Source organism: Sebastes fasciatus, chromosome 19 (genome assembly GCF_043250625.1).
Source record: "Sebastes fasciatus isolate fSebFas1 chromosome 19, fSebFas1.pri, whole genome shotgun sequence".
NCBI lineage: Eukaryota > Metazoa > Chordata > Actinopteri > Perciformes > Sebastidae > Sebastes > Sebastes fasciatus.
Genome location: NC_133813.1, coordinates 25,076,055 through 25,088,814, shown reverse-complemented (window position 1 = coordinate 25,088,814; position 12,760 = coordinate 25,076,055).

Sequence of the window (12,760 nt, the reverse complement as noted above, 5' to 3'; positions counted from 1 at the left end):
ATAAAGACAAACGACATGACAGCTGCGCCAAAACATCTCGATCTCCCCCTGGTGGCTGACTCCAGTATAGGTCATAAACCCCGCCCCCCTTCATGTTAGTGAATGGGACATGGACCAAACTAAAAAGTCAAAGTACACGTCTAGTACATTTTTCCCAAAGATGGTTTCTGTCATTTTAGGTAGTTCTTATCACGCTGATGCATGTTCAAGTGTACATTTTTTGATAGGTTTGGTTTTAATTAGTTATTTGATGCTATAAAAAGGCTTGTAATTGGTTCGGACTGGTGACTTTGATACCGCGGCTCCAACGCCCGATCACTTCTGCACAGACTCTGGCTCCAAAATCTCAAGATGGCCGCTCCCGTATTTGGGGATATTTTGGCTTCACTTCTGTACAGTGCGAGGAAGTGGAGACGCGTCGTCCATCTCTATATACAGTCAATGGTTGCAATCTGCAACCTGACCGCTTGATGCCACCAGATCCTACACACTGCACCTTTAAAAGATGCAATTTATAATGACATGCAATCTATATTATTACTATTTAACTGTACGCAGACGGAAAAGAGTAATCCTGGATAAACACACACACACACACACACACACACACACACAAACAAGACAATGCATCATGGTTGAAAAAGGAAACGCTTTTCCATTCAGACAACATGGTCAAGGTGCTGGAGCATGTAGACACAACAGGATGCAGGACACGCTGCTACAGCAGCAGTTCACCACTGTTATTATAACTTTTCCTTTGAGCCCATGATGACCGAACAGGTCTTCCTTTACCTCTCACCTTCCTCACACACACACACACACACATACACTTCCAGCTGGCCGAGCAAACACTGCAACAGGTATCCGGACTAGTCTCCAAGGAGATCTCTGATCATGACTGCGCTGTGGGGATGAGGAAGAGGAAGACGGCTTCTGAAGGGGGGACAGGATGTGTCTGTCGGAAAGTCAATCAAGAAAAGGCGTCTGTGAGCACTTTCATAAAGCCATCGAGGATGCTGCTTGAATGCTTGGAATGCTGCTCTTACCTAATAAAGGTGCAAAACAAAAAGGGGAAGAAAGGAGGTGGCAGTGTTATTTATCACGTACAGCAGAGACAGAAAGAAAGAGACGCATGTCGGCGAATGTAGGGGGGAGAGGGGAAACTGTGAGCCGACGTGTCGCTGTGTGTGTGTGAATCAGGGATAACAACCTAAGTTCACCTATCAGGAATTCAGTTTGATGACGACCCCTTGAACCGCCAGAACATTTGAGCATTCACGATACGAGACAATTTACTTAAAGGTCCCGTATTGTAAAAAGTGAGATTTTCACGTCCTTTTAATTATAAAGGAGGTTCAAGTGCTATATAAATACTGTGAAAGTATCGAAACGCTCAATTCATGGAGAAATACACACAGCCCGTATTCAGAAACTGTGCCTTTGAAACAAGTTGTCAGGATTTCTGTAACTTTGTGATGTCACAAGTGGTGCCTTCAAATGGGGTCGTGTTCACCGTGTTCACAAGAACAGTCCATATGAACGCCCCCCTCTTGTGGTATTCACAACCTCATAAGCGGCAAGTTTCTGAAAGCTCCGAGTTCACGAGTTGTGATGTGTTTGTTGACGTTGCCAGAAATGGCGAAGGCCATGGAAGTTAAATCTTTCGGCGCATAAATAAGTTAATATATCATAAGTTTAATCATATATTTGTTTTTCTTCTTTTATAATATGTCTGAGGAAAATGTTGATATTCCCAATGGCCTCTTCTGTCATTATGCCTTTGCATTATGTTACCCACTTGCTAGCTTGCTAACTTGTTAGCCTCTGTGACTTCTAGATGCCGACAGTAACGTTAATATTGCCGTTGCTTAGCAGCGGTGTTCTCACGACTTAACCACTTGAACGCCACGCATATCACGTACACGACTTCTCATGTGGTAAACACGAGCTCACGAGTTTCATTTGAAGGCACCATATTTCGGGTTGCAGTGTATGTGAATGACATCAGCTGACAGGAAGTAAACATGGACCCAAGGTGTTTTCCTAGCATCGCAATTCTGTTGCAATTCCATTGAAATGCGCTAAAATGGAGCGTTTCAGATAGAGATGAGGAAAATAAAGTTTTTTTTTAACGTTACAGCATGTAAACATGTTCTAGTAGAAACATAAAATATAAGTATGAACCTGAAAATGAGCGTGATATGGGACCTTTAAAGCCCCTATGCGTAAAATTCTCATCTCAAACCATCTACTCATCTATGGCGGTATCATCAAATAATCAATAAAGTAGCAATGCAAAGATCCTGCCACAAATAAGATAGATTCATTTTTGGATCTTTCAAAACTAGTAAATGATTGCGTTCACTTTTTGTAAAGGAATTATCAAACCAGTAGGTCAAATGACAGAACTCAAATGAAAAAAAAACTAATCAACATTTATTCATTCATCACATGTAGACATACACCGACCTGCAGAGCTAATGGTTAAATCTTTGAGGCAACTGGTTAATCAGCAAATTTGCAAATTAACCTTCTGTGTAAGGCTTCTATGCCAAGGCAGATAAGATGAACCTAGAATACTATTCATGCTATATAATTGTGTGCACTTACTGGAGCTGCAGAGTCTGACATCATTACAAGGACAGTAATGTGCAATCAGCCATGAATATCACATTCCAGTTTGGTGTCACCTACTGTGCTAGGTAATAATGGTAATTTTTCAGTTAGGTTGGTAATAATAAAACTAATCAGATGGAAAATGTACTATGGCACGTGGCAGCTCCAAAAAAAAAAAAAAAATTGGCAGATACATAATATATGCATGCATAGCCTTCATGATACCTTTGTTTCTGCTGCTGCTGGATGAGTGTGCACCAAAATAAAATAGCTAGTAGCCCAGAAACAACTATAAGAAAGGCGGGTAGGCTAGATGTATCTCATGGGAATCATCTGGGCTACCAGTGAGTTATTCATCCAAGGGGTGATGTGGGGACATTCACAGCTTTAAATATGGCTAGCTTGCTGGGAAAAATAATCCCTTTTTAGACTGTCACAGACAATTACATGCAGGCTCCAATGTAAAATTAACCAGGACCATTCGCCTAACTGAATCCTAACTGCACTTAGTTACATTGCAAGTTCAGTGACTCTGTAAGGCCTAATCTAGTATGAGTCTCGGATATTACCGCTTGTGAATGCGTCAGATCCCCCCCTTGGAGGACGATAAGGAAACGAGTAAGCTGGCGCGTACACTTTATTCTCTCTGCTATAGACTGCGGAGGGCTGACTGGCTGGCTGGCTGGCTGGCTGACTGGCTGGCACCACAGAGACCCAGTGGCACCGTGCGGGAACCAACGTCAACCTGTGATGAAAGACGATGGCCGATTGTTTCCTGTTATTGAAACACTACTCATGGGCGGAGGGGGTGGGAGAGCCGGGGGTAGGCTCCAATAAAAAAAGGAAAGCCATTGAAGGAGAGTGCTACTGTAGAAGTGTCGTTTGGCCAGCCTCAGATGTGATGAAGTACCTCAAGTGAATGCCAAGTGTGACATTTGCCTCTGCGACTGAATCCGTTGTGTTGTGTTGTGTTGTGTTGTGTCGTGTCGTCTACCAGAGGATTGCAATCATTTAAGCAACACGGAGTCAAATTGTCTCTACTTAGTGTAATATCCCATGTGCATTTCTTTGTTCGCGCTGCCTGAAGGAATGAGGTCAAGGCAAGTTCACCGAGTCAACAAGCACAATATTAACTCGTCTCAGAAAACAGCTGTTGTTAATGCACTACGGGATTTTAGCACTCCAACACGTCAATTAGTCCAATTAGTCGCTTGTGATCTGCAATCAAGGATTAGGCCGTTTGGAGTGTCTACAGTTCAAGTGCACATTAAGCTCAATTTAAAATGACTGTGGCATTCATTTTACAGTGTCTTCTGCATGTGGATTATTAGCTAACATTTTAATTGTGCAGTTTAGTGCTTAATTAAAGCGGGAATCAATACGATTTAATTCACAGCGGCTGGAGACCTTCTTAAATTTCTGTCGCTGAAAAAATATTGATTGGTTTTGTCAGGTCACACCTGTCCTATTCAGAGCCATGACACTATTTGTGACAATGCGTTGCATTACTTTGCACCTTCATGAGTTGTATTCACTATATTTCACTAAACCTGTAGCAAGCAGTTTGTTTGTTTTATCCTGCAACTGCACTTTGTTCCTGCGGTGTGCAGGTACAGTTTGTTCCTGAATCACAGATCCCATATATAGGAAAGGAGATGTGCTTCACTTCAAACTCTTGTTTTTTCTTCAAATATCAGGATTAGGAACACATTTAACTGAAAATAGTTAAGTACAACACATGGCACACATTTGGAGACACAGAGAAGGGGGGGAACGGAGAGAGGTCGACAGAGTTTGGGAAATTTCGTTTGCGACTGCAGTTTTGTTATTATTCTAAAATGCTTTTGTGGTATTGTTGAAGTGTCTGTTTTTCCTTCTCTGCGGTTCCTCTGTTCTGCCAATAGACTTTGTGTGGAGAGTTGATTTGACGGATGATGACTCCTCTGAGTCTGTTCAGTACAGAAAGGATGTTATGTCTACTCTTTGTTCCAGTCTATTTTTCCCTCACAAGTACTCGTGATGTGGTAGGCTATAAGATAAATGCTGATATACTTCAAGAGGAGATTTTGCGGTAACACTTCATTTTACAGGTCCGCAAATTTCATGGTAATTAGGTGATAATTAGCAAGTAACCTATTTGAAATTTCTTTGAAATTACTGCCAAATTACCCCAATATTTATGTCTTTATAAAAATTATTTAATAATTAAATGCTAAAATAGCATATAATCGTAAAATGGGCCCTTGAGAAGCGGAGGTGGAAAACCAAAACTAATAGAAGACACTTCAGTCATGATTCAAAGAGTTTTTTTAAGAAATTTAAAATAAGTTATTTGCTAATTATTATCTATTTACCAGCAGACATGGAAATAAAGCATAACTTTCCATTATTTTCCCGGAAATGTATTAAATAAATTACCAGCTATTGGGAAATAGCGGAATATAATTATTAAATAATGTTTATAATAAAGTAATTTTCCATAAACTTTGAGGTAAATATTGGGGTAATTTGGCAGCAATTCCAAAGAAATTTCAAACAGGTTACTTGCTGATTATCGCTTTATTTCATGAAATTTGTGGACCTGTAAAATGAAGTGTTACTGATTTTGCTTCCTCTCGTTTTAAGTTTCATCAGGATAAATTAACCAATAATAAAGACCAAAATATTTGCTTTAATATACAGCAGATTGTACAGTTCACAACACCACTAGTAACATCTAGTGAGTTCAAAGTAAATACACATATCACTTTGGCTCTGACTTTCAATGGTACAATAGGCCAACCCACCCACGGTGCACCCACACAGGTGATATTTCACGTATTTACTCAGTTGAGTACCTCCTCTCAGGACAGCGTTGGCATGAGCTTGATCGACCTGTTTTGATTGGAAAACATTTTGGCATAGCAGGGAAAGCACATGTTTGATTAACAACATCAAAAACGACCGCATTCAGTTTAGTGGAGTTATAGTTCCTGGTATTGTGCATGCTGGCTCACTCGGGGACACTTTATGGAACTGATTGGTTAATGAAATTTGTGTCACCTGTGCTTTTTCATATCATGTCCAAATGTCTGCCATTAAAAGGCCTATTAAGTGTGTTTCCATCCACCTATTTTTATGAGCATTTTCAATTTGTAAATAATAATAAAAAAAAAACCTGAGTGGAAATGCTGGAAATTCCCCACCCCAAAATTTGAAATATCACAAAAGAGTTTTCACTCTTGACTGAATTGGAAAAGTTGGTTTGTCGATTAAACCAAAGTGTAACTTACTGGGACACTTGAACAGAACAGAACCATCATTACTGTCATTAGTGACACCTGTGATTTTCCTACTATGACAAGTCCAATTCATGGTGCCTTCAGATGGGGTCGTGTTTACCGTGTTCATGAGAAGAGTCCATGTGAACGCCCCCCCTCTTGAGGTATGCACAACCTCGTAAGTGGAGTTCACGACTTGTGACGTGTTTGTTGACGTTGTCAGAAATGGCGGAGGCCTTGGATATCAATTTTTCGGTGCATAACAAGTGAATAAATTGTAATTTTAGTCGTATATTGTTTCCCTTCGTGATTGTATAATAGGTCTGAGGAAAATGTTGATATTCCCAACGGCCTCCTCTGTTGTTATGCCTTTGCTTTTACTGCAGTAGTTTACCCGCTTGCTAGCTTGCTAAATTGTTAGCCTCTGTGGCTTCTAGACGCCGACAGTAACGTTAATATTGCCGTTGCTGAGCAGCGGTGTTCTCACATCTTAACCACTTTTATGCCGAGCATATTGTGTACACGACTTCCCATGTTGTAAATACAAAGTCACGAGTTTCATTTGAAGGCACCAGTACACCTACAGACTTATTAGCATAAGTGAAAACACCTGTGTGAGCGTGACAGGTCTTAAATAAAAGCATGTTAATGACTTAATTGTTGTAGACTCAAATGAGCTGTTGTAAAATCCAGTGGGTTTAACACTTTTATGTAACTGAATCAGGTCTGTAATATGTATTTGTCTCTGTTTAGCATTTTTTTTTTGTGTTAACTGTATCCGAACTATAACAGTATTGTTTTTAACTATTGTACAGATCTGGGATTTCCTCACATGACAGATAAGCCTGTAATTTAAAGGAATCTAACAAAACATTTGTGGCAACAATGATAGGATATTACTAATATAGATGACCGGTGTTCTGTTGGAAACAGTTTGATGCCAAATTAAACTGTTATGACTCATGAAGTGTTTTCTCATAATTCATGTCCTTTGCGGTAAAACCCTGGTTATTGTATCCACCCTTTGTCTAAAAAGCCTAATATTAGTCCACTTTGGAAAGAAAAACTATTTGCCATATGAGAATTTATTCAGTGAAAACCAGAGAAATTATCATTATTTTCATCCGTCGTCAATATCATTCTGTGTGGATCAATTTTAGCCATTAAAGGCACAGTTTGGATTTGGAATATAATATTAATAAGTATGTTTTCTTCTGAAAATACAAACTGTTGTGTTTTTGTTACCTTAGAATGTGCCGTTTAAATCTACATACGGAGCGGGTCCTCTTCACAGAGTCCGCCATGTTTCTACAGTGGCCCAGAACGAACAAACCACAGACTGGCTCTAGACAGGGCCATTCGCGTTTTCACATTTTCGTGTCAGCCACCGTAGTTATAGACACGCTTGGCTGCAACCTCACCGCTGGATGTCGCCACATTGTACTTTTAATATTAAATACCTGACTTTTTTTTTTTTTATTTGTTAAATAGCATATTAACTATGGTGGGACTCTCTCTTTAAGGGAATAGTTGGACATTGTAGATGAGAAGATCGATACCACTTATCATTTAACTCTTGGCAAGAAAGCGAATAAGCATATTCCTCAATATGTTGAACTATCCCTTTAAATTAACTTAGAATGCATTATAAAGACAGCACTTTGTGTGTTGCCCAATGGGACACAAAGAAGGGTTAAATAGCATTTTGTTAAGGTATATTAATGTTTACAGTTTTCTTTTTAGCAATATCTCTCTGAGACCTGGAGAGACAGGTAATGTTAGGCTACTGTAGACAGTATTTCTGTGAAAATAAAAAGCAAAGCTGCTTAGGGCTGCACAATTAATCAAAATTGTATCGAAATCGCAATGTGGCATTCAAATCGCAGGAGGTACACTATTTGTTAACTGAGTTGAGATTTACACCTATTTTACTAGAATGTGTGTTGAGCAGATAAGACAATGCTGTCAGGGACAGGGGCAGCAGCACATAGTAGGAAAAGAGCAAAAAAGACCGGTGGGGGTGGTGGTGGGGGTGGTGGTGGGGGTGGTGGTGGGGGGGGTGGTGGGAGGGGTCGACACTAAAGTAACAGTGCACCGCCCAGCCAGCACAAAGTTTGGAAAGTCCTCACATCGTTACATTGTTACATCGGCCACATCCTCCTACCAGTGGATTATAAAACCTCGACTACTTTATTCAACAAAGACACCCTAAATAAAAAGGTAGGTTTTGTGATTCATAACTTTGTTGGTATTTTACTCCCTTGTTAGTCGAGAGGACATCAACTAACTAGGCATCATGCTCTCTCCTTTAAACCCCCGACCACTCCGTTTAATGACTGTTTATGAAATGACTCAATTGGTCATTTCACCAGTTAAGCCTATTTTATTTATTAGTAAAGTACACTTTTATAAGTCCTGTTGCTAGTTAGAGACATGTTTCTGTTGCAGTAAGAAGTACAGGAAACAACGTGCTATTAGGCTCCACTTTTGCCTCTATTTCCACCAGTATGAGTTTATTAGTGGACTCAGTTGCCTGTTTCACTAGTTTAGCCTCTTTTATTTACTTGTAAAGTCCACTTTTACAAGTCCTGTTGTTAGTTAGAGACATGTTTCTGTTACTAGTTAAAGACATGTTTCTATTGCTAGTTAGAGACATGTTTCTGTTGCTAGTTAGAGACATGTTTCTGTTGCTAGTTAGAGAGACATGTTTCTGTTACTAGTTAAAGACATGTTTCTGTTGCTAGTTAGAGACATGTTTCTGTTGCTAGTTAGAGACATGTTTCTGTTGCTAGTTAGAGACATGTTTCTGTTGCTAGTTAGAGACATGTTTCTGTTGCTAGTTAGAGACATGTTTCTGTTGCTAGTTAGAGAGACATGTTTCTGTTACTAGTTAAAGACATGTTTCTGTTGCTAGTTAGAGACATGTTTCTGTTGCTAGTTAGAGACATGTTTCTGTTGCTAGTTAGAGACATGTTTCTGTTACTAGTTAAAGACATGTTTCTGTTGCTAGTTAGAGACATGTTTCTGTTGCTAGTTAGAGACATGTTTCTGTTGCTAGTTAGAGACATGTTTCTGTTGCTAGTTAGAGACATGTTTCTGTTGCTAGTTAGAGACATGTTTCTGTTGCTAGTTAGAGAGACATGTTTCTGTTACTAGTTAAAGACATGTTTCTGTTGCTAGTTAGAGACATGTTTCTGTTGCTAGTTAGAGACATGTTTCTGTTGCTAGTTAGAGACATGTTTCTGTTACTAGTTAAAGACATGTTTCTGTTGCTAGTTAGAGACATGTTTCTGTTGCTAGTTAGAGAGACATGTTTCTGTTGCTAGTTAGAGACATGTTTCTGTTGCTAGTTAGAGAGACATGTTCCTGTTGCTAGTTATAGAGACATGTTTCTTTTGCTAGTTATAGAGACATGTTTCTGTTGCTAGTTAGAGACATGATTCTGTTGCTAGTTAGAGACATGTTTCTGTTTCTGGTTAGAAACATGTTCCTGTTTCTAGTTAGACATGTTTCTGTTGCTAGTTAGACATGTTCCTGTTGCTAGTTATAGAGACATGTTCCTGTTGCTAGTTATAGAGACATGTTTCTGTTGCTAGTTAGAGAGACATGTTTCTGTTGCTAGTTAGAGACATGTTTCTGTTGCTAGTTAGAGACATGTTTCTGTTGCTAGTTAGAGAGACATGTTTCTGTTGCTAGTTAGAGACATGTTCCTGTTGCTAGTTAGAGACATGTTTCTGTTGCTAGTTAGAGAGACATGTTTCTGTTGCTAGTTAGAGACATGTTTCTGTTGCTAGTTATAGAGACATGTTCCTGTTGCTAGTTAGAGACATGTTTCTGTTGCTAGTTAGAGAGACACGTTTCTGTTGCTAGTTAGAGACATGTTTCTGTTGCTAGTTAGAGACATGTCTCTGTTGTTAGTTAGAGACATGTTTCTGTTGCTAGTTAGAGACATGTTTCTATTGCTAGTTAGAGACATGTCTCTGTTGCTAGTTAGAGACATGTTTCTGTTGCTAGTTAGAGACATGTTTCTGCTGCTAGTTAGAGACATGTTTCTGTTGCTAGTTAGAGAGACATGTTTCTGTTGCTAGTTAGAGACATGTTCCTGTTGCTAGTTAGAGAGACATGTTTCTGTTGCTAGTTAGAGAGACATGTTTCTGTTGCTAGTTAGAGACATGTTTCTGTTGCTAGTTAGAGAGACATGTTTCTGTTGCTAGTTAGAGACATGTTCCTGTTGCTAGTTAGAGAGACATGTTTCTGTTGCTAGTTAGAGACATGTTTCTGTTGCTAGTTAGAGATATGTTTCTGTTGCTGGTTAGAGACATGTTTCTGTTGCTAGTTAGAGAGACATGTTCCTGTTGCTAGTTATAGAGACATGTTTCTGTTGCTAGTTAGAGAGACATGTTTCTGTTGCTAGTTAGAGACATGTTTCTGTTGCTAATTAGAGACATGTTTCTGTTGCTAGTTAGAGACATGTTTCTGTTGCTAGTTAGAGACATGTTTCTGTTGCTAGTTAGAGACACGTTTCTGTTGCTAGTTAGAGACACGTTTCTGTTGCTAGTTAGAGACATGTCTCTGTTGCTAGTTAGAGACATGTTTCTGTTGCTAGTTAGAGACATGTTTCTATTGCTAGTTAGAGACATGTCTCTATTGCTAGTTAGAGACATGTTTCTGTTGCTAGTTAGAGACATGTTTCTGCTGCTAGTTAGAGACATGTTTCTGTTGCTAGTTAGAGACATGTTTCTGCTGCTAGTTAGAGACATGTTTCTGTTGCTAGTTAGAGAGACATGTTTCTGTTGCTAGTTAGAGACATGTTTCTGTTGCTAGTTAGAGACATGTTTCTGTTGCTAGTTAGAGAGACATGTTTCTGTTGCTAGTTAGAGACATGTTTCTGTTGCTAGTTAGAGAGACATGTTCCTGTTGCTAGTTAGAGACATGTTTCTGTTGCTAGTTAGAGAGACACGTTTCTGTTGCTAGTTAGAGACATGTTTCTGTTGCTAGTTAGAGAGACATGTTTCTGTTGCTAGTTAGAGACATGTTTCTGTTGCTAGTTAGAGACATGTTTCTGTTGCTAGTTAGAGACATGTTTCTGTTGCTAGTTAGAGACACGTTTCTGTTGCTAGTTAGAGACATGTTTCTGTTGCTAGTTAGAGACATGTCTCTGTTGCTAGTTAGAGACATGTTTCTGTTGCTAGTTAGAGAGACATGTTTCTGTTGCCAGTTAGAGACATGTTCCTGTTGCTAGTTAGAGAGACATGTTTCTGTTGCTAGTTAGAGAGACATGTTTCTGTTGCTAGTTAGAGACATGTTCCTGTTGCTAGTTAGAGACATGTTTCTGTTGCTAGTTAGAGATATGTTTCTGTTGCTAGTTAGAGACATGTTTCTGTTGCTAGTTATAGAGACATGTTCCTGTTGCTAGTTAGAGACATGTTTCTGGTGCTAGTTAGAGACATGTTTCTGTTGCTGGTTAGAGACATGTTTCTGGTGCTAGTTAGAGACATGTTTCTGTTGCTAGTTAGAGACATGTTTCTGTTGCTAGTTAGAGACATGTCTCTGTTGTTAGTTAGAGACACGTTTCTGTTGCTAGTTAGAGAGACATGTTTCTGTTGCTAGTTAGAGACATGTTTCTGTTGCTAGTTAGAGACATGTTTCTGTTGCTAGTTAGAGACATGTTTCTGTTGCTAGTTAGAGACACGTTTCTGTTGCTAGTTAGAGACACGTTTCTGTTGCTAGTTAGAGACACGTTTCTGTTGCTAGTTAGAGACATGTTTCTGTTGCTAGTTAGAGACATGTCTCTGTTGTTAGTTAGAGACATGTTTCTGTTGCTAGTTAGAGACATGTCTCTGTTGCTAGTTAGAGACATGTTTCTGTTGCTAGTTAGAGACATGTTTCTATTGCTAGTTAGAGACACGTTTCTGTTGCTAGTTAGAGACATGTTTCTGTTGCTAGTTAGAGACATGTCTCTGTTGCTAGTTAGAGACATGTTTCTGTTGCTAGTTAGAGAGACATGTTTCTGTTGCTAGTTAGAGACATGTTCCTGTTGCTAGTTAGAGAGACATGTTTCTGTTGCTAGTTAGAGACATGTTTCTGTTGCTAGTTAGAGAGACATGTTCCTGTTGCTAGTTAGAGACATGTCTCTGTTGCTAGTTAGAGACATGTTTCTGTTGCTAGTTAGAGATATGTTTCTGTTGCTAGTTAGAGACATGTTTCTGTTGCTAGTTAGAGAGACATGTTCCTGTTGCTAGTTAGAGACATGTTTCTGGTGCTGGTTAGAGATATGTTTCTGGTGCTAGTTAGAGACATGTTTCTGCTGCTAGTTAGAGACATGTTTCTGCTGCTAGTTAAGAGACATGTCTCTGTTGCTAGTTAGAAGTGCAGAGAAACAACATGCCTGTTTTCCTTGTGGAAGTGAACAAACAGTTTACACAGGCTCTTCCTTTCCCTCTATATGAATCGTATAACAAGAGCAGCCTCCTTCTTATCTGATCTCGGCATTGTGATATTATTTAAAGAAAGCGAACCAGTAGTGCTTCCTGAAACAGTGAGTGACCAGCAGATAACCCCTGGGTTCAGACCCTCATTGTGCACCAGGAAGGCCGACAGAAATATTGTGGGATTGTCTCAGGAGGGAAAATCCTGTCATCCCACTGGAGGAATTTAAGACATTTAAGCAACATTTCCCCTTCACTGTCAGTGATGAATAGGTTGTGTAAATGTAACCAGTGACTTCTATTATTTTGTTGCATGGCATTTAGCCAGATATCTTCTCATATATTTTGAGGACGTGGTATTTTGAGAGTGAGATTGGCGGTTGGTCACATCCTTATCGACCATCTCATCTCCTCATGGCTTCTTTTTTTCTTGACCTTTTGTCCTTTTATTTCAAG